The sequence below is a fragment of the Anser cygnoides genome, chromosome 4 (genome assembly GCF_040182565.1).
Source record: "Anser cygnoides isolate HZ-2024a breed goose chromosome 4, Taihu_goose_T2T_genome, whole genome shotgun sequence".
NCBI lineage: Eukaryota > Metazoa > Chordata > Aves > Anseriformes > Anatidae > Anser > Anser cygnoides.
The window spans coordinates 44,200,106-44,227,465 of NC_089876.1; the positions used below are offsets into that span (position 1 = coordinate 44,200,106).

Here is a 27,360-nt window from a genome sequence, read left to right on the forward strand (position 1 = left end):
AGACATTTTTAAATTGTGATCCTCTTCCATGGTTAACGTGTCTCTTCTTTCCACATAGACTACTTCTACAATAAATTCCCAAAATCATTCAGCCTTTTTATCCACAAACTCATAATTCATGTGCTTTCCAACATTTTTTGTTTGTTTTTAATCAACTTTCAGGTTAGAACTTTCTATTGAACACTTGAAAAGGCAAAAATCTTGCCATCTTACAAAACATGGTATTGACTGCAATGCAGACATGCATGAGCTCACCTTAAAACAAGCTAGGGTGAGCACTCCAAAAATGCCAGCGAAGGAATCAATGGGGGCTAATTTAGACATAACTCCAAGTACAGCATCATATTTGAGTTTGGCAAACGTTTTATTCAGAAGATCCATGTGAACTGTCATAGTGCAAGAGGCTGTTCTTAGCACATCATCATTATGAAATACACAGCCTTTGAAAATAAAGTTTTAATTAAAATGAATGTCTCACTGGATCTCAAGTCAGCTAACTGCCTGAAAATTTGTATCTTTAGGGGATATATTAGTCCTATGGAAGCTTAGCTGAGACACTGCAACTCATTTCTATCCTGTTTAATAATGGTTTTAAAAAAGGAGTGCTCAGTTCCCACTCTGCTTCTACATCCAGTGAATACAGTCCAAATATTTCCTGCCCTGGGCTCTGTCTTTTTTTTTCAAACTCACACAGCAATGGCTGCAAAGTTTCAATCAAAGTTTGAGTTATCATCTGAACTTGCCTGCTCTATAGGCTTTTTCATCGCTAGAGCAACCACTTTTGTCCCTCATCCCCTTACTTAGGGGTTCCCTCATCTACTTTGACAACATAGAAACACAAAAGTTCTTTTCTTCTTCTGTATTGAAACAAGTAGGCCTGGCTGGTCTAATGGTAGTGTGAGCCAGCAAAGACACCTTCATCTCTGGGTAGGGTCCTAAGAATACTTAGTATTCCTCTAATAGTAATGTCTTTGTATTACTAAGCTGGTTTGATTGATTGCCCAGTGTTGATACTCAGTATTTTATGGTATATTGTGTGGCCTGTCACAAAATCTGTTACTTGTCAACAACTAGGCCACCAGCAGCAGCACGCCAAGTGCTGTGGAATGACAAACGTAATTACAAATGGTATTCTGAAATCCATCTCACAGTTTTGATGTGGAGCAGTATTACTAGTTTACTCACTACTCTTAAAAAAGGAAAAAAAAAGTAGTAGAAATGCAGGGAAAGAATCTGGGAATATATATCTGAATTCAACTCAGAAGGCAAAAGGCAAGTCCATTACAGTTCATAACAGAATCATACTCAGAAATGATTCAGGAATCAGCTGGCAAATGTGTATTAAGACATTAAATATAAAAAAACTGCGTATCTATTCAATGATACACTAATATGATGAAATTCTGCCAGCAAAATATGGTGGAGAACAAGGGAAGAGAACTAAGGGTATATGAATAGTAGATGGAAAGCACATTGCTTTCAACTACTAAAAAGAGGAAGCAAATTACAGAAACAAATTGTGTGGGCAGACAAAGACATGATGAAGGAAAAGAAACATCAAGAGCACAGAATGAAGGGCAACAGGAGGTCATAAAACCAAGCAAGTCAGATGCAGAGGTTCAAGCTATTGGGGAAACCCAGAGGAGTGACTGGAATGCGCTTAATATATTCCATGTGAATATACGTCTGCCAGCTCCCTTTCACCATCCGTTGTTCCCACAACCCACCACAATTCTCTGGAAGAACCTGCTTTGAAAGGCCTCAAAGACAGGACTTCACACATCCCCTGTGTGGGTCTTCCCACATACCCTACACACAATTCACTTTACGTATCTAGTGCATCTTCACACAAACCGGGGTGAAGAAACAGAAATCTTCCTTCAAAAATGAAGGAAAGTTGAACATATGTTTCAGTGAAGTCCAGCTAACTCCTGTAAACAAGTACTGCATGTTCTGTTCTAAAACTATTGTCCTGTAAAAACCCTTAACTTACAAGTATCTGGAATTCAACATTAAAAGGATCTATTCCCTCTGGCCCATATAATCCTTCCTAGCTTACACCACCCACTCAATTTAACATTGCTCCATCACAAAATTGGCAAAAGCATATGCAGAGGTCAAGATAATATATTGCTTGAAGATTGTTTGAATCACATTTCTTATTCAGGAGTCTAATTTCCTAATAAATATCCCAGTAATCTGTGGTTTTGACTTTTGCATGTAGTTCTATGAATATTAATAAGAAATTGCCAAGTGCACATTGAAAACTGGGTGGGCAATAATGAGTGATAATAGATCTAACAGCAATCGGGGATGAGTTGGAGCACTCTCTTCATTCCGAAGTTTTCCTCATATTTGATGTTTTAGAAGTGTAGATATTTTCAGTGTGTACATTGTTTTGGGTTGTTAGTAGGGGTTCATTAAAAAACTTCTGTTTCACCCACTGTTGTCAGTGTTCTGCTGAGGAATGTGCTCTCAGAAGGAGCAGTGCACAGTGCTGTTGGGGTGGTCAGTCAGAGAGATGAAAAAAGGCACTCCCAGAACAGCAGAAGGACATCATGGGGGACTTTTTCATTAAGTTGCCTGTTAACTAAAGATGACCAAATACAGTATATGGATTTGATTCATTCTAAGTATCATTAATCTCTTTTTCTCTTTTTGATTTGTCTTATTTAATCTATTTTTTCTTTTCACTGTTCCTATGCAGTGTCTCGGAGGCAGTCATTATTATTTCATATGAAGGAAAAAAAAAATGTGTACATTGACAATATCTGCCATCCACAATGAAGAAATAAGCTGTCATGATATGCCACGGCCTTTCACCTACATGACCTGGGACAGCATCGAGCCAGCCCAGTATCAACATTTACAAGGTACAATGAAATAATTAGAGAGGAAAAGGAAGAGATCACCACAGTGTTGTTTGAAAGCAAAACCAACCTATCAATCTCTTGTTAATGAAAAATGTAACCCCTTGTCTCCAGTCAAATTTATGAGCTGTAATTATGGTCAATCTCGTGATTTTTTTTTCACACAGACATGGTGGAATTTAAAACCCATTATTTCCTGTAAAGCCTACTTTACTGGTATGTCATTTCATTTTCATTGTCCTCTGAATAATAGCTAACTTGCTTTCTTTCATAAATTCTATTTATGACCAGATCTCTCTTCAAAATCATGCAAACAAAACGCAGGGTTCTTGTCCAACCCTGTCATCTTGCAGATTTCTTTGAGTACTAAAGACTGAATTCACTGATGGCATGAAATAATTCTTCTGAACGCTGAAGTATAGATCTAGACATCTCCTTTTTTTATTTTTTTTTTGCTAGTAGTTTGATAAAGAAGTCAGGACTACAAAGTATTTGATCAAAACTTAATAGACACAGTACTGATTACACAACTAGACTTAAGAGTACATGATCGAAGCAAATCAGCATGTTTCTAAGAAAGATCAAGAACGTCTGGAATTTGAGTACTTTCCCTGTTACATCACATCTTGCATCAAAAAGCTACTGGAATTAGTTGCAGTGAAGTGAACCAACATATAAAGACATAGGGACTGGTCTTGCTCCTATTTAATCAGAGCCACCTTTGAAAACTGATGGGTTGCACAGATGCAACAGTAAACCTAAAATACTTTCTGAGTCGGTCACGGTCCCTGCAACATACAGCAACTAAGGACAACAGTCCAGGCAATGACATGTGCAGGCCTTTGAAGAAAGCACTCTGGCAAACTTTCAGTTACAGCTGCCTTTTCCTCTTTGAAAATCTCACCACCGTATGGCATGTCTTTTTTATGCTTTTCTGGCAACCCTAAACCTAGTGTGTTGTAAAACTGCTGGAATGCCACTGAGTTTAAATTATCGTGTCAGCTGTGTTTGTTGCATCATAGCAAATAATCTCTCAAAATGAACGCAAGTGAGATGTCTGATATGTTGCCCTAGCAGTACAAGAATTATAAGCACATTGCCAATAAAAATGGAATTCCTTATATCAACATTTTTATTCTAAAATGATCTACAATGCATTGTAATTTGGCACACACTATAGTGAGAGACAGTGGTTCCATTTCAGTTATCTCCAAAACTGGGATATGGAGGTGAGAATTTTTACAATATATATACTTTAAATAACAGTATTGAAATGAGTATTTCACAGGAACAAACAGTTCAAAACCAGACTACATCTAAATTGTCCAAATTGCAAATTCAAATACATCAGCATTACCTTAGAAGCCTGTTATGTTAAGCAAGTGACTCTAGGCTTGATTTTGTGATCTCAGTGAAGCTAATCCAGTCCTTGCATACATGCTTCATTAAATGGCCTTGGTTAGCACTGAAGAGAGAACCTTGAGTATTTCTCTGGAAAGTATCAAAGCTAATAGTATTACTTTGATACATTTGGTGGAAATACAACTATTTGACAGTCACAGGAAAGGCAGAGTCAGTACAATGTAAAAAAAGAGTGAACACTCCTCTAGGTCTTCAATCTTTTAATACTTTTCAGTGTTGAAATCCATAGAGTACAGTGCCTGATGGTTTAAATACAAGAAATAAACACTTTATGATAGTGTTTGTAAGCCATGCATTTCTTCCCTATTTCATTCTCCAAACCATGCATCCCTATTTTACATTTGATTGCAAGTATTTCAGATAAGGAGTATGTCTAGAACACTGAAAAAATTAACATCCCATATGAAAAAGCAGAAGTTCATATTATTATTCGTTAAAATAAGATTCTGAAATCTTCCTGTTTTACTAAGTATTCAGTGATGCAAAACTTGCAGGTCTTAGTGAGAATTTTGCTAGTGAGGAATTTTAAAAATAAACTGAAAAGTGTTTCAAAATTTAATTGAAAATAAATAATTATTGATGAAAAAGTAAAGACTAAATCCTATAAAGAAAATAAAAAAATCTATCAAATTCAGTAGTGTAGCTAAAATTAGATGAACAAGATTTATTAGCACCTAAAAAGGGATATTTTAAAATGCATTTTGTACAGAAACACTACAGAATGGTGCAGTGATCCAGGACTTCCGGTTTCTGAGAGCATTTTTGCTTTACTTCTCAACTGATCTGGACGTAGAATTGCAACAATGCTACTCTGCTGCTCTCTAAATGCTGTACAGCATCTTCTAAAGTTTGTTGGTTTTTTTTATATAAAAACAGAATATTACCTCAAAGCTGACAATTGGTAAAGCCCATTAGAGAGTACCTTTCATCAAGCCTGTCTTATCCTACTGTCCTTTTTTTTTTCCAAAATACAATTACTTCTTGTTTGCATAAAGTACATTTCAATTGTTTTTGGAGCATGCCCAACACATTAATAAATCTGAAGTCCATTTGGGCAAATTCCAGAACCAGAATCCATCAAGCCACTAGCAGACGTCTACTTCATGAAAGGCAAGGTCCTGCTCATTTGTCACATCTGAGACTTGTATAATGAAAAACAAATCAACATTTCTCTCACATGTTCCTGTTATTTGGAGAAAATCAGCAAAGGGTAAGAGGTGTTGGAACTGTACTTGTGGTTTTTATAAATTGAAACCAGTATCATACTTTCTTCTTGGACATGCAGTGTTGTATCGGTTGCTTTTTTATTAAATTAAGCAGCTGTATGGACATTAATTTGAGTGAAATCATTCCCCAGTACAAAATAAATTTGCATAATCCAGACACAATGCATAATCCACATGATGGTTGTAGAATGAGATTTACTTTTCTCTTTTATAGAGAAAATAATAATACAATCAGGGGGGGAGGCACAGATAAAGAAAAACATGATCACTGGATTCAGCGGCTATTAGTTTGACAAGAGAGTATAATTTTGTTCCATATCTATCTCCTGAGATGGAAAAATGGGTGAAATGAAAAACAAACTGAAGATGACTAAGATGACTATGTCTTCCTGCAGGATTAAGAGACAGCACAAAGGCTAGAAAAGATACATAAACACCTGGGCAAAGACTGCAGATCCAAGAATATGATGTGCAAGAAATGCACTCTGTGAAGATGGTAATATGAAAAAAGAATACCTTTATTTTCTTAAGAGAATCAAAAAATATATTATTTGGACAAATATTCATTCTCCAACTAAGTGAAAAAATATATATAGTCAGCAAAATAATTAAGTTCGAACATACGTGCAAGCTATTCAGCAGCATTTATTAAATACATGATTAACAGAGCAAGATAAGAATTAAATGTCCTGCAAGTGAAAGGGGGGAAATATCTTCACAAAGGCTGATTAAATTGGCAACATAACAATATTCAGAAATCAAACAAAAAAAACCACCACTGATTATGTCATGTAAGGAAAATCTTGTCAAGCAATGACACCTTAATTAGTACCACTGTCTGCTGCAAAAGGTCATCTCTTTTCAACTGCAATAGCAGCATTGTAGAAATTATGGTTGGCAGACTGGTATCTCCTCAATCAAAATAAAACATAAAGTGATCCTTAGTGGACCAACTGCAGCTGTCCAATCATAATAAACAAAATTCCTTCGTTGATTTCTTTTTCTCAATCTATGTTTTCTTCACCTTTTCCAAAAATTATATGGATAGAACAGAGGTGAAGGAAAAGACATTTTAGGCTGATTTGTGTATATGCGTTGGATTATCTGAGATACAAAGATAAATCTGGGTGTTAGCCTGAAAATCGAGCAGAGTCAATTTCAAAATAAACAATGGCATTTTCAGGTGTTTTTTTTTGTTGTTGTTTTTTTTTTTTTCATATTCAGTACCAAAGCATTCAGAGTACTCACAACATAATGCAGGTGGTGGAAAGAGTTACCTCTAAATGTAACTGTTGTTTCTAGACAACATGCTGAATGTCACTTGAAAATACAAAAGTAACATCAGTAACCTCCATATTGCTATAATGCAAAAAAGAACAATAAGCAAGGCACCTAAAATAATGGAACTGGTAATCAAATACTGAGTTTGAAATGCTTATAGTAACTGGCCAAAGGAAATGCTGTAGGAAGAGCAAATAAAGTGTGTGTGTGGTTTGTTTTTTTGTTTTGTTTTGTTTTTTTTCCCCAACTATATCTGTTTGGGCTAAAAATCTGAAGGCCTTACTAACACAATTGCAATTTCTCCACAAGTCCCATAATTTTATCTGAAAAAAAATACAACCCAACCATGAAATGTCATCAGTAGGCCTAAGCTTAAGCACAGTAACAGTATCATAGTTTCTAACTGGAAGAATCATTGCATGTTAAAGTTACGAACAGATGAAAAATCTTTGAGGGTGGTGTATGCCAGCCCACTTTATCAATTAGTGCTGTGTTACAGATCAATACCAGTAATTTTCAACTAATCTCCTGTGACTTTCCCTTCTCAAAGTGATCCATCAATTATTACATGTATTTTTCTAATTTACTCAGGGGTGATTTGTGTAAGTCTAAGAAAAACAACTAAGCTATTACATAATGTGAGGTATCACACTCAGACAGCATGTATTAAATACCATGTATACATTCAGTACTGAAAGTACAACAAAACACAAAAGATCCTGTCTCTAAGGTCTCAAGATCAGCAGAATATGATCTTGTCTACTGTAATCCAGTAAATGAGAACAATAAACCTTTGATACTTATTAAAATGTGTTTTAACGTTTCAAAACATTATGGATGGAATTCATCTCCCCTAATTCTAAAAACTGCATCTAGATCAAATTTACAGTCTGAATTCTATTTCTAGTAGATTCAGACAGACAAGTACTTACACAGGATGATTTATCCTACCACTCTTTGAGATCTTAGGTAACACTATGAATAAACTTAAAACATAAGTAAAATTTTCCTTCAATCCAAAGAGATCTAACCCCAACTTAAGCAGAATGAATTCAGTGCAACTGAGAATAGAAAGAATGCCTATAGAATATTTGCTAAAGCACAAACATATATTGGGAATATCTATAAACGTTCTCAAAGAATAAAATAAAAATTCACATCATAACTTTTGTAGACAGTTCAAGTGAAACTTAACCTGAGATATCCATTTTGAGAAGGAGCAAATGAGTAAAATCAGGAAGAAAACACACTACTCTGAAACATCAGTAACAGAATGGCTAGCTTTATCTTCCACAATGGTTGAAATTAAACCAATATTGAAATGATTTAATTTATTTTTGCCTTATAATTCAAAATATGTCCAAAGAATGCTGCTGACTCGCCTGCAGGGATCAGCCACCTCCAACTATTACCTCAGATATTTATCTTTTTGAGATAATTTCTATACATACAAATCAAAGACAATGCAAATCTCAGTTTGGAATGAGCTCATTACTTTCACAGAAATCATGAGGGTGGCTATCTTATTTTCAGGAAAACGAAAAAAGTTCATTGCTTTTTCAGAGGTTGAAACAGGGCTTGAGTGGTAGGCAGAGTAAAAAGTAATTGTCCTCACGCCAAGCATAAACTGTTAATTAGCTTATGACTCAAAAAGAGATCAGCAGGTGGGTGGGGTTTTGTAATAAAGCAGAAAGTAATTCCCTATACCTGTATCAGTCTATAGGTCTTTATTCAGACAGAGTCCAGACAGTGTTTTCAGATAATAAGCCTTCAATATGAATATGTTTCCTCTTGAATAAGTAGCAAAGGTCAATGGATACCTCAAAGGGGAAAAAGATGGCGAATAAGATGGAACTGCAACATAAGGTTTAAGAATCTCTCTGTCTTGAGTTCTTATTCATGGAAAAAGGGAAGAGCAAGGCTCAGAATATTAAGGAAATCATACTCTGCCTTCTTGTAATGTAATGAAATAGTTCTTGTGTACACCAGAAAATAACAGCAAACTTACTGGGCAATTTCAGCAAAATTCCTGTATCTTAATTACTGCTAAACAATTAAAGCAATGAGCAACAGATTTAATTTAAAACGAAAAGAAGATAGAAAATGCCTCATAGCTTCTTTTACAATCTCCCTGAAACCATGAAGACAGACATTAAAATACTTCCCCAATTACAATTAAAGAAAATGTCAGCTGACTTTTACAAGACTTTTTTTTTTCTATATCATCAACAAAATAGCCAAAATAGCCATCGCTTTTGCTGTTTCCTGCAATACTGCTTGCTATGAACAAGGACCAGTGAAGCCCCCACCTGAACGTAAGGGCACAGCATGCCCTCTCATTGGCATCTACCACATGATTCTGTACTGATTGGTGGTGCTGAACAAACTATAGTTCCTCATTCTCACCAAATAGGTATACAAAGGTCTGCTTAGGGGGAAACGGTTATTTCAGTGCACTGCAGGAATGGCTCTCTTACCTCAGGTAAAAGAACAACCCATGCCTCTCCTGCCCATGCCTCATGTAGCTGCTGCCACAAGAAAAAAATACACATTTAATTCTGCATTTAAATTCAAGACAGTCTCCAGTCACAGTTTGTCATTGTAGGTCCCCTTTAGAGTAACTTAATGAACTTTTACTTACTATTTACAGCTAAGAAGTCATGATTAGATAAATTTCATTGGAGATTTCCTTTGAACCTCTTGGGCAGAGAAAAGTTTTATCGCAGATGTCAGTTTAATCCTCCTTCTCAGAAGTTACTGGGTTTTATACTCTTTGATCTTTTCTTCAGCATCATCTTCCCAGTAGCCCAGTGTCTAACATCCTTAATGGATGAGTCTCTAGCATTCCTGAAGTCCCTTCCTGCAGCCTCCAATAGAGATCAGCAAAATTCCTTGTGGGTAGCAGCTGTCTATTCTATCCCACCATTCCTCAACCAAATGCTGGCAGTCAGACAAATATTCATTGCATGGTGACTCCTAGCAAGCAACTTTATGGAAACTTTTGATGATAAATACCAACCACGAGTTTCATTTTCCACAATCCTATGTAGTAATGCATGATTAACTCACCACTTTACCTAACAGTCTTCTCACCTTGCTTTCAAATATACATTTGTTTAACTGCCAGATGCTTAGCAATATAAGAGCTAAGTAGCTGCATATCAGTAATAAGATTTGATAAAGATTATCCAGAACTCGGAAAAAAAGTGTGATACAGTGAAAAGAAGCTAAACCCATGATTCAGGAGTCTTTCATTCCCGAGGGAATGGCATGAATTTGCCACAGGGGAGGTTCAGGCTGGATGTCAGGAAAAGGTTCTTCACCGAGAGGGTGGTCGGGCACTGGAACAGGCTCCCCAGGGCAGTGGTCACGGCACTGAGCCTGACGGAGTTCAGGAAGCATTTGGGCAACGCTCTCAGTCACACGGTTTGATTTTTGGGTGGTCCTGTGTGGAGCCAGGAGTTGGACCCAATGATCCTTGTGGGTCTCTTCCAACTCAGGATATTCTGTGATTCTGATTCTACATTCTAATCCTATCTCTATACCTGATATGCTAGATGAACTTAGTTATTTCTTGGCTCCCTCTTTCACGATTTGTCTAGAGCATAAGTTCTGTACTATGGCTTAAAGAGAGAACACTTACTTAACTGTTTTTTTCAACTTTTCTGCTGTTTCCAAGACTGCATCCAAAGTGATACAGTGTAAACCGGTCGCAAATGAGTGGTAGAAGCTACAGAAACAGGCAATAGTGATTGGAAGAGATTGGCACTGTCACATTTGTGGTATTGCCCAAAAGCAAGGAAATTTTTCAAAAGGAAGCTGCTGGAGAAAAAGTCATCAAGGTGAGCTCATTCCGTAGGACTGATTAAGCCAGTGGAAAGAGTGCTGCACTAAATGTATTTCTCCATATATTCATCAAATTCCACAAACACCGACTTTTCGGGGTTAGGTAATGTCTATTTAAGCCAATAGTTCTCAGTCATTTTAGATAGCAACATACTTCAAAATAGGTTTCAAGTGCTAAAGCATCATTTTCCTGTTATAAAAGTCTTCAATCAGAAAGAATCTTATTTAAAAGTGAATGTCTTCTCTAATTTCCAGAAAGGCTGTAAGCAAAGCTACAACACATATATAGTAAATGGATTTACATTTCAGTCTGATATGCCTGATAATCTTATCCATATAAAAGATCCTTTTCATAGCAGTGACTCAGGAACTGCTCTCAGAAAATCTACAACTTCTCCTTAATGGAGTTCTCCCACAAACTTCTTCTATTTGTTTCAGAGCATTTTAGTAACTCCTTTTCTTGATCACATTTTGCCATTAAAATTTATACTGAAAATATGAAAAAATAGTATTTTAAGCCATTTTCAGAGGCAACAATCTTCACTAAATATTTTTTCTGACGTATAATCCTGAAGAAGGACCTAGTTAAAATTGGAAGGTGACTAATAATCTCTTTTGATGAAGATGCATAAAGAATCTTATGTCTCAATTATGTTTTCCTCATTAGAGAGAAGATACTTGGTGAGACAGTCTCTTTGGTGGTTTCAGAGAAGCTGAATCTTAAGAGTTTTTTTACAGTATTGTTTAATTTTACAAATTAGTAATTTTTAAAATGTGAGAAAAGTTTTTGATAAAAAAGATTAATTCCACAATTATCTCCAGACTCCACTCCTGTGAATGTTTGTAAGTTTAATATATTCTCATCCTTGAAAATTTCCTTTATACCAACCACAATAAGTGTATTTGTGAAACAACTTCATTGGCCTGACAGAAGCTTAAGTCACAGTGGAGGTGATGCTAGATCTTTGGGAGGGAAAAACAAGATTCCATTGCACTTGAGCATGACCTAGTGGCTGGTTCATTGAGTGGCATTTATGGTAGAAACAGAAAGACTACTTGTCTGCTCTCCAAGCAGCAGCGTAATTAATGTGTATGCAGCTGCTTACTGAGGATTGGATAAAGGGAAAAAATAGTGGCTTGGAATGAGGTGTGGAGATGCAAGACCCACACTCCCACAGAAATTATCCAGTTGGGACTCATGTGCCTGGTGCTTGGACCCACCAAATGCACTCTATTTTGTGACTAAACAAAATGTTCTAACAGATTTTGCACTGAGGATCAAAATCTATACACTTTCTCATTCTTTCCAAAATATTTAATATAAGACCTACTTGAACTATATAAAGGCTTAATCGACTAAAAAAATAGACTTAATAGCACACAGTTAATATCGCTGTTAAACCAGAGGTTGGTATTTTTTATATTCTGTATTTAAGTTGTATACAATTCTAGTTAGACAACAAGTGAAAACTCTGCTAGTAAGATAAATGGTAAAACAGAATTCTCGATCTATTTTATGTGTTCAAATCATACCTATAGTTTCCCCAGAAAGAGTGTACATGCATTCTTTAGACCTATGAAATAGTTTCCTCAAAGTCAGCCAATCTGTTATTGAACTTGAGTACCCTGGTTAAACTATCTGGTACATGAAGCGATTGACATATGTGCCTATTCAAGCTTTATTGATGCTACTTACACCATAAAAATTTAATGTGATTGCCTTCAATTTGGAAAACATTAGTTTGTCTTAACCATGAAATAACCCAATAGTCTACTCTACACATTCAAGGCAATAAAATACAAAGCTGTTTGACCTGTATTAGTCAAACCAAAACAGTAAATGGGAATATGTATTATGTTTTCATTACTAATTTTTAGCTAAATCCCTTGAAATGTAAAATAAACTCGCATTACTGAAGCTGAAACAACTATAATACTGCTGTGTCAACAGATTTTGAATGCCTGTTTATGATGACTGACAGGTACAGAAAGATAAATATTTCCAACGTAAAATGTTGTAAGCCCTCCATCCTCTTTAACCATGTCTTATAATATCTAATTGGCTTTTGTACCTCTTCATTTTAGTGGTCAAAACACTTAGACTTGCAGTCATTAAAAAAATTATTTAAATGGCCATTACATTGAGCTACTTTATCTCCTCAAGCACTCCTTGAGAGTCATTCAACCACAAAACATTTACCTTGCTATCCAAATCTGATTCCCAATGAAGATGAAGATCTTCGTTCTGATCTACGCTTCTATTCATTTTGCTGTGTTCTCCCTTAATAAATCAAGAGGACTCAAAAAAGGAATACATTTAATGGTTCAGTCACACTTGTCTATATTTTAGCAAGATACAGTTTGACCTCATGTTGACCCTTAGTTTGAAAACTCACAAGCAAAATGAGTAGCTATATAATTCTGCTCATAAATCACTAAAACCCTGACCTATTACTTTGACTGTGAGCTCAGATTTTAATCTCAGAATTTTCTTTCAGGCTGCCAGAAAACACTTCATATTAACAGAAAATACACTATTATAGTGATTAGTATACTCCTTTCTGAGTAAACGTGTCATTTTAAAAAGGACAGAACATGTTGGGAGTGAGTAAATATATTCCAAAAAGAACTAAAATAACATTGTCTTTGGTCCTGATTCCTGAATGGGACATATTGAACGTCTGGGGGAAAAAAGAAAAAAAAAACATTCACTATGTCATCTCCTGTTTAACTAATGAAAAAAATATTCTTAGTTGAGATAATTCTCCATAACACCACCCTACAGAGTTCGTAAGTCAAATTTATATGCAGCCTTTTTGGATGAGCAAACTGCACAAGGCTACTTACTGTACACAGGCTGCAAATACGTCAACGAAGGGAAAGGCAAGCCTACTGCACAAAGCCACATATGAAAGAGGAGAAACCTCCACAACAGGAAGTTGTGGAGCTGCCTGTGGGGTGGAAAGCACATGGAACTAAACTCCATGCCACCCACACACTCAAATTTTACTGGAGCCAGGTACAATATCTTGTATGATTTCCTTCTGTGTCAGTGCTCCAGTAGCTTTCCTGCACAGGCCTGCATGTATAGAGGACCTAGTCTGTTAATTTGCTTAGGGGATGAAGAAAAAGAGGAACATTTTGTGGTAAGGAATAATACCTTCATTTCCCTTCTCTCCCTCACTCCTTCCCCAACCATCATTTTGTTTTAGTTGGATTTGTTATAATGAAATGGCCGATACTCTTCTGCACAGAACATCCACAGCTATGTAACCCTCAGCAGTCTCCAGGTTTCACATGAACAGAATTAGATAGAACCAGCAAATCCATCTCAGTAAAGGAAACCCTAGGTGCCTCTAGTGACAGACCTATACTGACATTTAGGCACTGCACAGCTGTTACTAAAAGAGAGATACCCACACCTGTGTTACCTGTATAGTCCTCTGTGGTTTTGCCCAGTTCCTTTACATCTTAAAGTATATGCTCATTTGCTCTTTGAACCCATGCTTAACTTGCAGTTGGTGGCAAGAATTAAAAGCCCACACTGTGCTTTTGCTTGTGCTGGACCCCCCACGCTTACAGTAAGGATGGCCTTCCAATACCTTTTTCACACTTCTTACCAGAAGACATACGAGTTCTTCTGCAGCAGAGCTAAATAACTGCAAAAGAATCCTGGTGTGTCTGCACAAAATCAGAGGGCTGCGTAGACCGCCCAAATAAGAGAACATCAGTGCTTTTGTGTAAATGCATGAAGCCCGGCTAACTTGTTCTATAGACCCTCACAACTGATATTTACTTGAGCAAGTGGTTAGCTGGGCAGCTGTATATGGCTTTCTGCTCTAAAAAGACAGTAGGAACAGAAAGAGGATGAGAAGAAAGCAACCGCAAATGAGCAAGAACTCTGATTCATGAATGAGAAAACACTGATCTTGGCAGTGTTACAAAAGTAATATTTTCACTAGAATGAACTGTTCTCAAACAATTTCTCCAATATGTTAGATACAAACAAGTTCTCCTTCAGTATTAGGCATGCATGTCTTCTCTTTCCACCTCTTTTTTTCAGTTCCAAAACCAAATTTATTGTGGCCAAAAGTTCTTCAGAAATCCCAGTCTCTGTTTGTATTTTAGCTATGTTTCTCTCTGATGGTATACCAGAGCAGTGACGCAGTACAGGATCTCGTTCCAGAACAATATTTCTCTTTCTCTATCCTTCTCTTTTAATAGTCCCTTGCCATAGAGAAACTACTAGCAGTTAGTGAGTTTCTGTGCCAGTAGTACTCAGTTTTGGAAATGAATGAGATTTTCTTTGTCTCTCAGTGATATTAGTAACTCAAAAAATACTAATGCTTTGACAAACTCATAGTAACCAATAATATGTTATGGATTACTTAAACCACAAGTGAAACATAACTGCCTGTGGGAGGAAATGTGGCAATTGTTAAACAGTGGTTAGCTTCAGAAACACTTTTAAAGTTTAGACAAGAAGCAAAGAACCAAACTTAACTGAAACTAACAAGGAGATGCACACAGGCAAATCTAACCTGGAGCTTGGCCATAATTAATCCCCCTGCTTTTGCAGATACAGTTTAATAACTGCATATGGTGAATGCCACCAGTTTAGATTTCTGAGGAAATACAAATCAACTTGTTATCTAAAGGGATGCAATTCCAACTGTTTTCAGGGGAGACCAAATACGGCCCTGTATTAGGTGACTTACTTAGCTACTGATTCAGATGACAGACCTGAAATTAGCACTGCTGCTCAAGGGCAGCATGGGGGATCTCCACTTAAAGACTGTGTATGTAAAAATTATGTACTATTTCTTCATTGCCTTGGGAAGACAGAAGCACTAGCAGTAAACAGCTTCCTGTTGGATATCACAGGTGCAGGTGCTAATTACTTTTTGGGGTAGAGGGCAGGGGCAGAACTACTGGGGAAGTGCTCATACTCCACTGTTTTGGCTACTTCTTCACCACTGTATTAGGAAGGCATTACTAGAAACACTATAATTCATGTTACATTCTGGTCTAGCACTGAAAACAGGGTTCAAATTTCCTTGTTTGAAGGGAGAGCAGACGTTTTACCCTTCCTCCCCAGAATAAAAGCACTTTAATAGTACTTACTGTTAGAATATAAAATACGTAACTCACAAAGCTAGCAATAAATAAAGCCAGCAGTTCAATTTCAGTGCTCAAAGGAACTAAACTGACAGCCCTGGCCTACTACTGTCTTGTGTTATGCTACCTTATAGACAGCTTTAATACTAAGACTTTTGTTAATTAAAAATTTAAACAAACCAAAGCATTTATTACTATGGGAAGACTTTGTACTATGTTTAAAATATACATTGAATTCTGATGCTGAAAAAAATCTAAATATCAGAATTATGACATCAAAAACTGCCGCTCTCCTGAGATCATACAGAAACATCTAAATTGTTTTCCAGTTTCAAGACTTCCGAGATTCTTAGAAGCTCCATAAAGCAAGTACTTCTACTGAGAATGAATCTGCTGACCTAAAAAAGCATGACAAGAAACTGACTGTGAGCCATTATATTACACTGATAGCCAAAGTCTCTTTTCATTGCATACAATTCCCATTTATGACTTGAAAAACTTAGACACTAGGGAAAGTCTTAAAACATCTCTTGCAAGAAGACAGTAACTCTAAAAATATTTTAGTGTAGTACAGTTTTTGAACACTTGGTTTTCATTGACACCTTCAGTTCAGCTCCATCCCTATCTTCTCTGTATCAATATTATCTTTAAATTGAAAATAAAGTGGCAGAATAGAATTGAGCAGAATAGTTCAGTTGGAAGGGACCTATAAAGACCACCTATTCCAACTGCCTGACCACTTCAGGGCCGAACAAAACTTAAAGCGTGTCATTGAGGGCATTGTCCAAACGCCTCTTGAACACTGACAGGCCTCATCTACTCAGGGACATCAAGCACCTCCCTAGGAAGCCTGATCCAGTGTTTGACCACACTCACAGTAAAGAAATGTTCCCTTATGTCCAGTATGTACCTCCCCTGGGGCAGCTCTGCGCCATTCCCATGTGTCCTGTCATGGGAGACCAAGGGGCAGAGACCGGCACCTCGCTCTGCGCATCCCCTCAGGAGCTGCAGAGGGCAGGGAGGCTGCCTCTCGGCCTCCTTTGCGCCAGACTGGGCAACCCACGTGTCCTCAGCCTCTCCTCACAGGACGTGCCTTCCAGCCCTTCCACCTCCTTAGCTGCCTTCCTCTGGATGCTTTCAAGTACCTTAACACCCTTTTTATGGTGTGTGATGATTTTGTAAGAAAAGGACATGTTCCAGCCCTATAGAATTCATAGTTTTAAGCCCCAGTCATGTAAATGATTTGGAGCAAGCAAACCTTTATGCCAAAATACTCTGTGAAGTAACTGTGAGACTCTGTTACATCATGACTCTAAACTAAATATATCTGAAGCTTTACAAGATTTGAAGAGAACAGGACTATTAGAAAATTAGATGAAAATGGGCAAACGAGCCAGTAAACATATACAACCTGAACAATTACTCTTTATTTATTTATTATGTGTAAGTCTTTTAAATATATTTATGTGGACAATATCAGGAAGTAAACCTTGGCAGAGGGAAGTTTTAGTGGCAATGACTTCAGCAGTGGGACACAAACTGAAAGGAGTAAAAGGTCAGTGAAAAAAAAGTGAGACCAAGAATGCAAAGAAATGCACAGTATTAAAACAGGATTTTAGAGAGTTGCCTGCTTGCCTGTCAGTGAATCTACATTGCCCTTGTTAAGGTCCCCAACAATGGAAATCTCAGAGGTAAAAGCCAAAGAAGTTAGTATCGTCTTACTCTGCCCTTGAGTTAGCACTACATCACCCATTTAACTACTAGTTGAGATTATGAGCTCTTTACATACGCTAATAAGGAAATGACTGAATATTATAATTGAAAATCATTATTGTGAGATTCATGAAGTCCAGGTTCTCAGAATTTTGGCTAGAGTCTTCCAATGTTGTATAACAGCGATCTACCACATATTTTCCTGGCTATGTAATAGCAAAATGAATGGTAATACTTGACATCACTGCAATTTAGCATTTTGCATTGCTGAACAATAAACATAGGGTAGAAAGTATGGCATAAATTCAAGAAGGAGTTTTGTTGTCTAGTTTCCATAGTATACTTAACACAGCAATCTCACTAGAAACTTCTGAAGAATAATAGCTAGCAACACTATCCACAGGAATAGCTTGTGAAGTGTGTGAGCAAATTTAATGAAGCAGAAAAATGCATACAAAAACCTACAGACAAAAGTAAGCATCTTATTCGTCACTTCCTGACACTTCATATGCTATCATCATTACCCTTCTGATTATGCAAGTCCACTCAAGCAGTGTCTTGGATTAAAATTGTATTTTCCTATGCATGAAGTAAAATACATTGCACAGTACAGCAAAATGTGCCAAGTTCGTATCATTATACATAGATTGGAAAGACCAACCTTGCACCTGCATCTCTTACGCAACTGGACAAAATTCATTCCTGGACCCACTTTTCCACAATGGGCCAGGAAGGAATGTGAGTCAGACCATTATTCGGAGTATATTTCTAGTCGTGTGATGCAATAGTGACCAAAGGACACTCAGGAAATGCAGTGGCTAGCTTGTACTCGCTCGTTGCAAGTTACTGCAAAATCATTAAGAAAGAGATGAGGTGGAAGTTATTGAAATTAGTTATTTTAATACTGGGAGTAGAAGTCTGGTCATTCAGGACACTAGTGAGACTCTTCAGAAGTGAGACTTTCTGCAGCATATATCTTATAAGCTTTCGAGAAACATTTAATATACTGTGCAAGTCAGTAATGGTCAATTCCTTCCAAGCACGAACAGAAAAGTCTAGAGATTGTAGCTCTAGATTATACATACAAATGTAGGAAATAATGTTCTCATTCAGAAGGTCTTTGGAATAAAGGAAACAATTTGACAAAGTCATAAAGGCAGCAGAAGATTCCTTTCTCTCTCTTTCTGTCTCCAAGCATACACATCCCAGGAGATTTTTTAATCACCAGAGCCTTTTAAGGTCTGAGTGTTTGTATGCTCTCTTCATTGAACCTGTTCCATTTTGCATTAACATTTAAAATTAAAGTGAGAAGAAGTGTTCCTACAGTCCCAGAGACTATGTGGAACTCAACAAGGAAGAGATGCCATTACTTCCATGCCAATGGCAGTGCAAGTTCTCAGACCCTGCAGGCAGGACAAAGAGAGCAATAACTGTTTTATAAATCATGATGGGATGTTAGCACAAGCAATGTACCTAATTATTTAGGACAGTCAAGACTCAGGCAGTTCTAGACTTGAACAGAACAAATATTCAGAAGATTTTAGAGGGGAAAACTCAAGTGGATGGGGGCATTACACACTGTTAACAGTAGCAAAAGCTAAGGTCTTTGACTATAAAAACTTCAGATCGAGTTAACAGAAGTGAGCTGCTAACAATAAGACCACAAGAAAATACAAAATGCTTTACAGGGTCAGAGAATGGTCCATCGAGCCCACTGTTCTGCTTTTAACAATGGTGGTAACAGATGCTATTTCATGAGAGTTCTCAAGCCTGGTCCCTGTCTGTAGGTACATTTTTTAAGGCCTTACTTAATGACACTATCAATATTGCATGCTGTTATTTATTAAGTCAGAAGTTGGAAAGAAATCATGCATGATTCTAAAACACAGATCAATGTATAGTACAAAGTAAAAGGATTTCTCTAGTTGTTTCCACTGAAACTTTGCATGAGCAAAAATTAGCCTTCTAAGTATAAATATAAAAGATACAACCAAAGATTGATCTGGTAACAAATATTTAAAAAGCACCTAGGTTATAGCAGCAGGAATAGTTTAATAACTTCTGGGTCATAAAGATATACTTAAGTTCTGAACAAACAAATACACCCTGACTTAACTCATCTGTTACTGAAAACAATTGGGAATTCTTTTGAACATCCCACTTACAAGAGAACAATTTCACCAGCCCATCCTTGTCTCCAAAAGCCAGAGTTCCAGTGCAGTAGCTTGGTGTTATGATTTAAATATTTCCATAAAACGAAATGTCAGAGGATTTTTTGACAGCAGAATATGTAGTGAAAATTGAAAACATGTTATAAACTGACTGAATAACTGTGTAATTAGGATTTCCATGAAGACAGCTTGCATGCTAGTCAGCATTTTAAAGATGCAGAAATAATAAATAATGGAATTGCTCGTGTAATCGGTTCCCAATACAAACCTGTTCACACAGATCCAAATGAAATATATCCAACATTTTATGCCATTTTTAAATCATTATTTCTTAGCTTGTAATTCCATCTGCTTTATCAAAAAACAGTAGAGTATGAAATAGTCTATCAATGTGAATTCTTACAATAGTGTGAAATGAATAGAATACTGTGGAACTTCCTATTGAACACATTAACAAGTGCAATTGGCTAAACATGGGGGCACAGAATATTTTCCAACTAATGCTTGTTATAAATGTACCACTTGCTTTTACATTCTGTCTCTGTAAAATAAAGGTGCACTCTTCCTGGTCTGATCATGCAAGCATACATTCAGTGAGCTCTGCTGAATCAGAAACCTGGAGTTAAAGAATACTATATGCTATTAAGGTGTAATATATAGAAACACTTAAGGCTTTCTCTGCTATATTTTGAGTTGCCTCCTCCCCCTGAGAATCTATCTCAGTAGATTTTACTTAGCTCAACTGTTAACAAGATGACATTTTTGGATTTGTTTGACCTGACTAATCTCACTCCCTTGCTCTTGGCAATGAACAAGGATCATCCGTAAGACGCTAGTTATAAATGGTACATTACATTGTTTAAAGATTTCTTTATTGCTAAGAATGAGTCTACAATAATAAAGTTAAGTTCTAGTAGAATTGTAGGAATGGAAAACAATGATCAAAGTTTACAGAGATAAACTGACTATTCCAGTGATGAACTGACTGCAAATTCTCAAGCCACCTTCCTTCCAATTTCAAAACAACTTTCTTCAAAATGTTCCCATAATTTCAGTGGATATAAGCCTTAGAAAAATTTTAATATCACTAAAATACATTTTTTTTCAAGATTAAAATTATACATAACAATAAATAATTACCAGTGCTCATGCTCTTACACATGAAAGAGGTAAGAGTTACGGTCTTTACTTCACTGCATGGAATTCTAACTTATGGTGCTGAGGTTGTTCAGGTGAATAATTTGAACTTATTACTATGTGCAGCACTTTGCTTTTAAAATACTGAAATAAATGAAAAGCATATAACACCTTAATCCTGACATTTTATTAAGGCCATGAAATACCACAGAAACTATGACTGCAAGGTGCGCAAGAGGAGGCTGTAAAGCACCTGTCATCTTAGCATGCTGTTTTTTACACATCTCAGGAGATTCATTATACTCACAACAGCCTGTCCCTAGCAGACCAACTTCCATATATCACCTTTTCCTACAGAGAGATGTCTGATCAACTGCAAATGCTATTTCTTTCTGTGAGATGATTCAGAATTAGATCCTCCTGTACTTAAATGTGAAACCAAAAGCATAAATAGGAGTGTTTGCATCAAAAGGTTCAGGTACTGAATTGATTAATCACAGACTTCAAGGGAGTTTTATAAATCAAGCTCTTTAGGCAACCACGCCACAGATGTCTCTTAGGGACAATATAAAGGTGGCCATTTTTGTCTGTCTGCCTCTGACAAGCACAGAGCAACTTGTCATTTCATAGGCTTAGAATCATTGAACAGCTCAGGTTGGAAGGGACCTTAAAGATCATCTAATTCCAACCCCCTGCCACGGGTAGGGATGCCACCCACTCGATCAGGTTGGCCAAGGCCCCATTCAGCCTGGCCTCAAACACCTCCAGGGATGGGGCATCCACAGCTTCTCTGGGCAACCTGTTACAGTACCTCACCACCCTTACAGTGAAGAATTCCCTCCAAATATCTAGTCTAAATCTATCCTCTTTTAGTTTAAGACCATTCTCCTTTGTCCTATCATTATCTACAGGAGTAAAGAGTCCTTCTCCTTCTTTTTTATAAGATCCCTTTAAGAATAGAAAGGGCACAATGAGGTCTCCCCAGAGCCTTCTCTTCTCCAGGCTGAACATCCCCAACTCACTCAGCCTTTCTTCATAGGAGAGGTGCTTCAGCCCTCTGATCATCTTTGTAGCCCTCCTCTAGACTCACTCTACCAGGTCCACATCCTTCTTGTGCTGGGGGCCCCAAACCTGGATGCGGTACTTAGAACCTTACCTGTTACCATTCTTCACACCAAGGACCATTACCATATTGACCATGACTGTATCTGCGGTAACAGCATGTTCCTATGATTATTCTTACTTTGCCTGGCACTACTTACTGTATTTATAATGCAGTTGTATCAGCTATGTATGTAGCAACCATGTAAAAACAAAGATTTTTGTTTCTCTCAACTTTACTTCTTGTTTCTTGAGATACTAAATCCCGTAAGAGTTTATAGGAGTAATCATGCACAGGATCTTTTTTTTTTTTTTACTTGGTAACCATGTGGTTGATTGATCAAAACTGTACGCAAAACTTGTGCTTTGCAAACAAGAAAATGCGCAGGTACATATCACTATTAAAAACAGCTCTGTGCAAAACATGACAAGATATACCAGAGCACACAGCAGAAAAATAGCATGCTGCCAGAGCCAAGAAATACCAAAAATATTCTGAAATAACCTAAGTACTTCTACAGGGACCACCCATTTACGTATTTCACACATCTTCGAAAAGGGGTTGGTGAATCAACAAAAATATATTCCAACAATTAGCTGTCAGATAACAGTTAAAAATGTGGTCAATAAGTGATATCCCTTTGAAAGATGGGTGAGGAAAAGTAGAAAAACCTACCATAGTCCTCATGACAAGCTGAACGCAGCATGGAAACAGCATTTTCTCTTCCTATTGAGCAATGAAGAACAGGAATTTCTGCACCTTCTGGGCCTTTCTGAAGTTGAGAACAACTGCATCAGAGAACCTGAGCTGTCTGCTTTTACTCATTTGTATGTATTCTTTCAAGCTTCTTGTTACATTACAGCTTTGTGAGAAGTGAAATGTGGGAACACCTTGGTTCATCTCCTTACCCTGACAAAAGGCAAATACAAAACACATATATGATCAACAGAAGATGTTCAGTTCTACAAAATTGTGCTGACACATGGAAACAAAATGTAAAATTTAATTTTAAAAATACTGTCTACCTTGGTTCAGTGCTTTCACAACTTGCTTTTAAAACAATGGCAGGTATCAACAACAGCAAGACCCCTTTTTCTACAGTGGTCATCCATTAGATGAACTGATATAAAAGTTGGAATGATTTATTACCAACATCACCTTGATACTTAGTCAGAGTGATATCATAGTTTTAATAACATTTTCCTTCAGTTCCAAACTCCAATTATTCATTATAAAGGCATTCCAACGGAGATTAACATCACACTCCATATCAATTGCTAATCTAAAGACTGCCTGACAGTGATTGGCTCAGTATTTCAAAACTCTTCTAACAGCGGATACTAAACATAATGAGGTCATGATTTTTTTCCTACAAGATAATTATTTCTAGAGTATCTCCGTTATCAACACAAGGAAACAGATGAAAAGAGTTATACATGTTGGTAAATATTAATGGACTTAGGGTTCTAATTATATTTATGTCTCTCCAGAAGTGTTTCATTACAAAAGAATGACTAAAATTTGGTATACTAAAGCCCCTCATCTCTTAGTATCATGTATCCCGATTAAGACTGACAATTTTTCAGAAGCATTTTAATGTAATTTTCTGTCACCCCAAAGAATCAGTTGTCAGTGATAAAATCAAAACACCAAAAATTAAGTGTTTGTTTTAACGTAAAAGTTATTCCACCTCTCATTTGCATATTTTGTTATGTCCTTTTTAGCTTCCAAATTTATAACAAAATGATAAATAGATCCTCCTAAGGGATTTATTTCAATTAAGCTTGGCTTCAGGGTGGTCCTTATTTCAGTCAAAACTAGAAAATTGATGCTTGATTTCCAAAGCAAAAGCCACACCAAGTTGCACAAAAATAATTTATTCTAACATTTTCCAGAGTTTCACTGATGTGTATTCATGGTATGTTCCATATTTTATTAATTGTTTACGTATTTTAGTTCTGTATTTCCAACGATCTATAAAAACTCTTTAAATGTGGCTATAAGAAATAGCACACAGCACAGTTGACATGTCCTTTAATTTCTTCTTCTTCCAACTTAAAATTTTTCAGTGATACTTCTTTTAAGCTTATATGACTTTTTTTTTCAAAAAAAAATATGTAATGCTCTTACAGAATACTACAAAGTATTCAAACCATTAATGTAAATACAATGAGAATAAACCATCAAAACTTTCTTTTTTAGTCAAGTATCACCAGAAAAAGAACAAGCATAAGGAATCATACTAGCAATTTTAAGAGATCAGAATACTGGAAATATAGTTTAAGGTTTAAATAGAAAAGGAATGCAGAAGGTTTTCCAGCTCCTTTTAAAACTGAACATTACATATCATGAAAATGTTTTTGAGGAAACATGATGGTTTTCAAATAATTTATGATGTTTCTAAAAATATTATTTACTTCATATTTGTCATATAAGTAGATATCAGAAGTTACCCTTCCTGTTTCCTTCTGGTACAATATTTACAAATTTCTTGAAATCAGGACCTCTGATGGGAAAATGCCAATGCAATAAAAACTACCTCAGATTAGCCTCTTCAGTCTCAATTGCATTGCAAGTGAAATAATAACAGTTGAGACATACTAATACCTCTTCTTATGTAAATTAAATATATTTGTTGAGATGCATTTTAATACATTATTTAATAATGTCACCTATTATATTTGCAAATCAGTCTCACTTTCACCTGCAACCATTTGGTGCAGGAAAGCCATCTGAAAATATAAATTTGTTCTTCTTTAATGAATAGTCACTTCCTCCCCAAAACAAAGAACATTAAGTTGCCACCAGGAATTTTCATGTTTTGATATATATTGCATGTGTTGCTGAATCCTCCTATCCTTCATCTACTCTGATAGCTCTGTATATGTATTTTATTTGAGGTTGCACGTATATTTCTATGTGAGCTCAGAGGTTGTCCGATCCTTTTGGACCAACTTCTCTAATGTGGATTAAAGATGTTCAGCACTTTCAGAAAGCTATTGCTAGCTCCCTCATAGACAGCTCCAAAATGCTAGCAGGTACAAAGAGAATGAGAAGACAATATCACAGAATCACAGAATCACAGAATCGTCTAGGTTGGAAGAGACCTCCAAGATCATCTAGTCAAATATACTACAATAGGTACAAAATAATTCATATAAAGGGCCATTCCTATGGCCAAATATAGCTAGTTTATAGCTTTCATGGATCTTAGAAAATACTCTGTAGAGTTGTAGAAATATGTTTGAAGGTATACATAGTACACACATATACACAGTATGCACATTATGTATATGTGCATACTTACTATGGACACAAAATATATTTGCTTTTTAGCAGCTGTATCTCTGACTATCAATTCATAGCTTAATGCTTTGCATACTCACATAATTACTGTATATCTTGGGGCAGGGGAATAGCAATTTCAGTCTCCTGCATAACTACATCTGTACACATCTAAAGGTGACTGAAGTAACAGTGAACCCCACGATGGTCACAGAACATAAAAATACAAAGCAGCAATTCCTGTTCCTGTGATGACATCCCTTCATTCTTTATGATGAAGCAATTTAATTATATACTTTTTTTTTTCTCTGCAGCCTTTAAAAATTGTATTAGCTTCAGGAGAAAGCTTGACAACATGACTGAAGTTGAGGTGATCAAAACCTTTGGGTTTTTTCTCTTACTGCTTTTAGATTAATTTTACTGAAGTTAGCACCATGTTGCATATTGGAAACGCTTGGGTGCAAATGCTTATATTTGGACTTAAGCTAAAAACATACGAGTACAATCAGAAAATTAAGCTTCTGAATGTGATCATTCACAAAACCAACTGATTTTATTTCCAACTTGTCACCCAGAAAAAATTATGTTGTATTTTAAAGAAATCAGGTTCTTTGAGTTTGAAAATCAGCATTCTAGAAAGTAATGGTAAGTTTTCAGAGAAAGGACTAAAATAGAATTGCAGCATTTACTGGTGTCAAAGAAGTGATATTATCAGTTTATGTCTTGTCACAGTTTGTAGAACAATAAGAAAATTACTTGTTGATAATGTAGCCAAATAAATATTTATCTAACTTTTTGTCAATTGAAATAGTCTTTCCAGGCATCTTCAATAATTTGATTTACCATACAACACTCTTCCTGAAAGCAAGTATGAAAGATTCTGAAGTATTAAAGACTTGAACATTCATGCAAATGTAGCATTTTTAGTGAAATGAACAAAACAGAACTTGTAAGTCATTTTCTGTTACTCCAATTTATTTCAAAAGCACAACATGAAGATTTGGAGTAAGAGATGAAAAACTCCTGGATGTTGTAATGTTATTGCTTCAGAAAGTTCTTACTCAAAATAATCATGCTAGTCATGCTAGAATCTGCTAGTCATGAATAAAGAAACAGGCTTCAAGGAGTATTACTTACTGTTTGACATAACTATACATCAAGTTCCTGAACACTGGAGAAATGTTGTCTACCCTGGTAATTAGTAACTGCATGACATTACAAGCAGTAATTTCCATCAGTTCAATTTCAGCCAAAGGAAACAAGAATTACGTTTCCAGATAAAAATTAAAACAGTACCAGTGTGTCCTATGATATAAACAGAGAAGCTCCAGGCACGCTACAAGGAATGGAAGATGTTGCACTTATGTCTCAAAACTAATTCTGAACAAAATAAGCCCCTTGCAGTTCTTAATTACAATCTCAGAGCCCAGTCTAACAGGACTGGAGTCAATTATGACAAACATCAATTTAACTGGGAGAAGTAACATGCCCAAGATACACTTTAAAATATTTTTCATGCCCTAGTTCCACATAAACCATACAATTATATGATCAGTAAGACCGTGTAAAATCAGTCCTCTTTGAGACATCAAGAAAGCTCAAAAGGACAGAAGACAGTGTACCTAAGTCAGTTATAAATATGCCAGAGGAATGGACCCCATTAAAATGAAAATGTTGTTTCAGCACCTCAGGCTATCTGCTACCTCAACATCTACGTATAGAGGACACGTCAAGGGCAGGCCTGGGGCTGAATGTTTGCACACTGGAGCTCCATAATGTAAGATCGTGCAGGTATCCTGGAAAACTAACGCAAGTAAGAGACACTGTCCGTGCAGGACTGTGGTTCCAGAACTGATTTTGTGAGGGCCCTCAGCTCTCATTCTGAGTGGAGCTGGTATCTGCCTTCAATTCTTTTTGTCATCCTGTTCTAGCAGCTGTTGCAGCTACTAGTGACCAGCGGACCAGAGAAGGGTTTAAAACAGGTTCACTGCAGCAAACCTGGTCTGCACTGAAGCCTCTAAAACATTCAGAATTGTTTTTTTCAGTTCACTTATACCATCATGAGCAGACTGAAGCCAAAGGATTTCTCCTAATTCCTGTGGGAGTTTACTCCTACGGAAGTTTATTCTATAGGCTCCTAGGAAACTTTTTTGTCTCCTTGATATTTTCACCTTTCATGCATTCTGTTC

At 36.5% G+C, this 27,360-nt stretch overlaps 1 protein-coding gene across 9 annotated transcripts in view; it reads right to left on the bottom strand.

The window, feature by feature from the left end:
- The window catches only part of LOC106032217 (uncharacterized), a 170,672-nt gene that overhangs the window by 114,823 nt on the left and 28,489 nt on the right, over positions 1–27,360 (bottom strand). For 3 of the 9 annotated variants that reach the window (XR_010831496.1, XR_010831497.1, XR_010831498.1), the window contains exon 3: positions 22,562–22,795. The exons of the other annotated variants lie outside the window; for them this stretch is intronic. The gene's annotated coding sequence lies outside the window, so the exon portion shown is untranslated. The remainder of the gene's footprint in view (positions 1–22,561; positions 22,796–27,360) is intronic. 9 annotated transcript variants of the gene reach the window in all.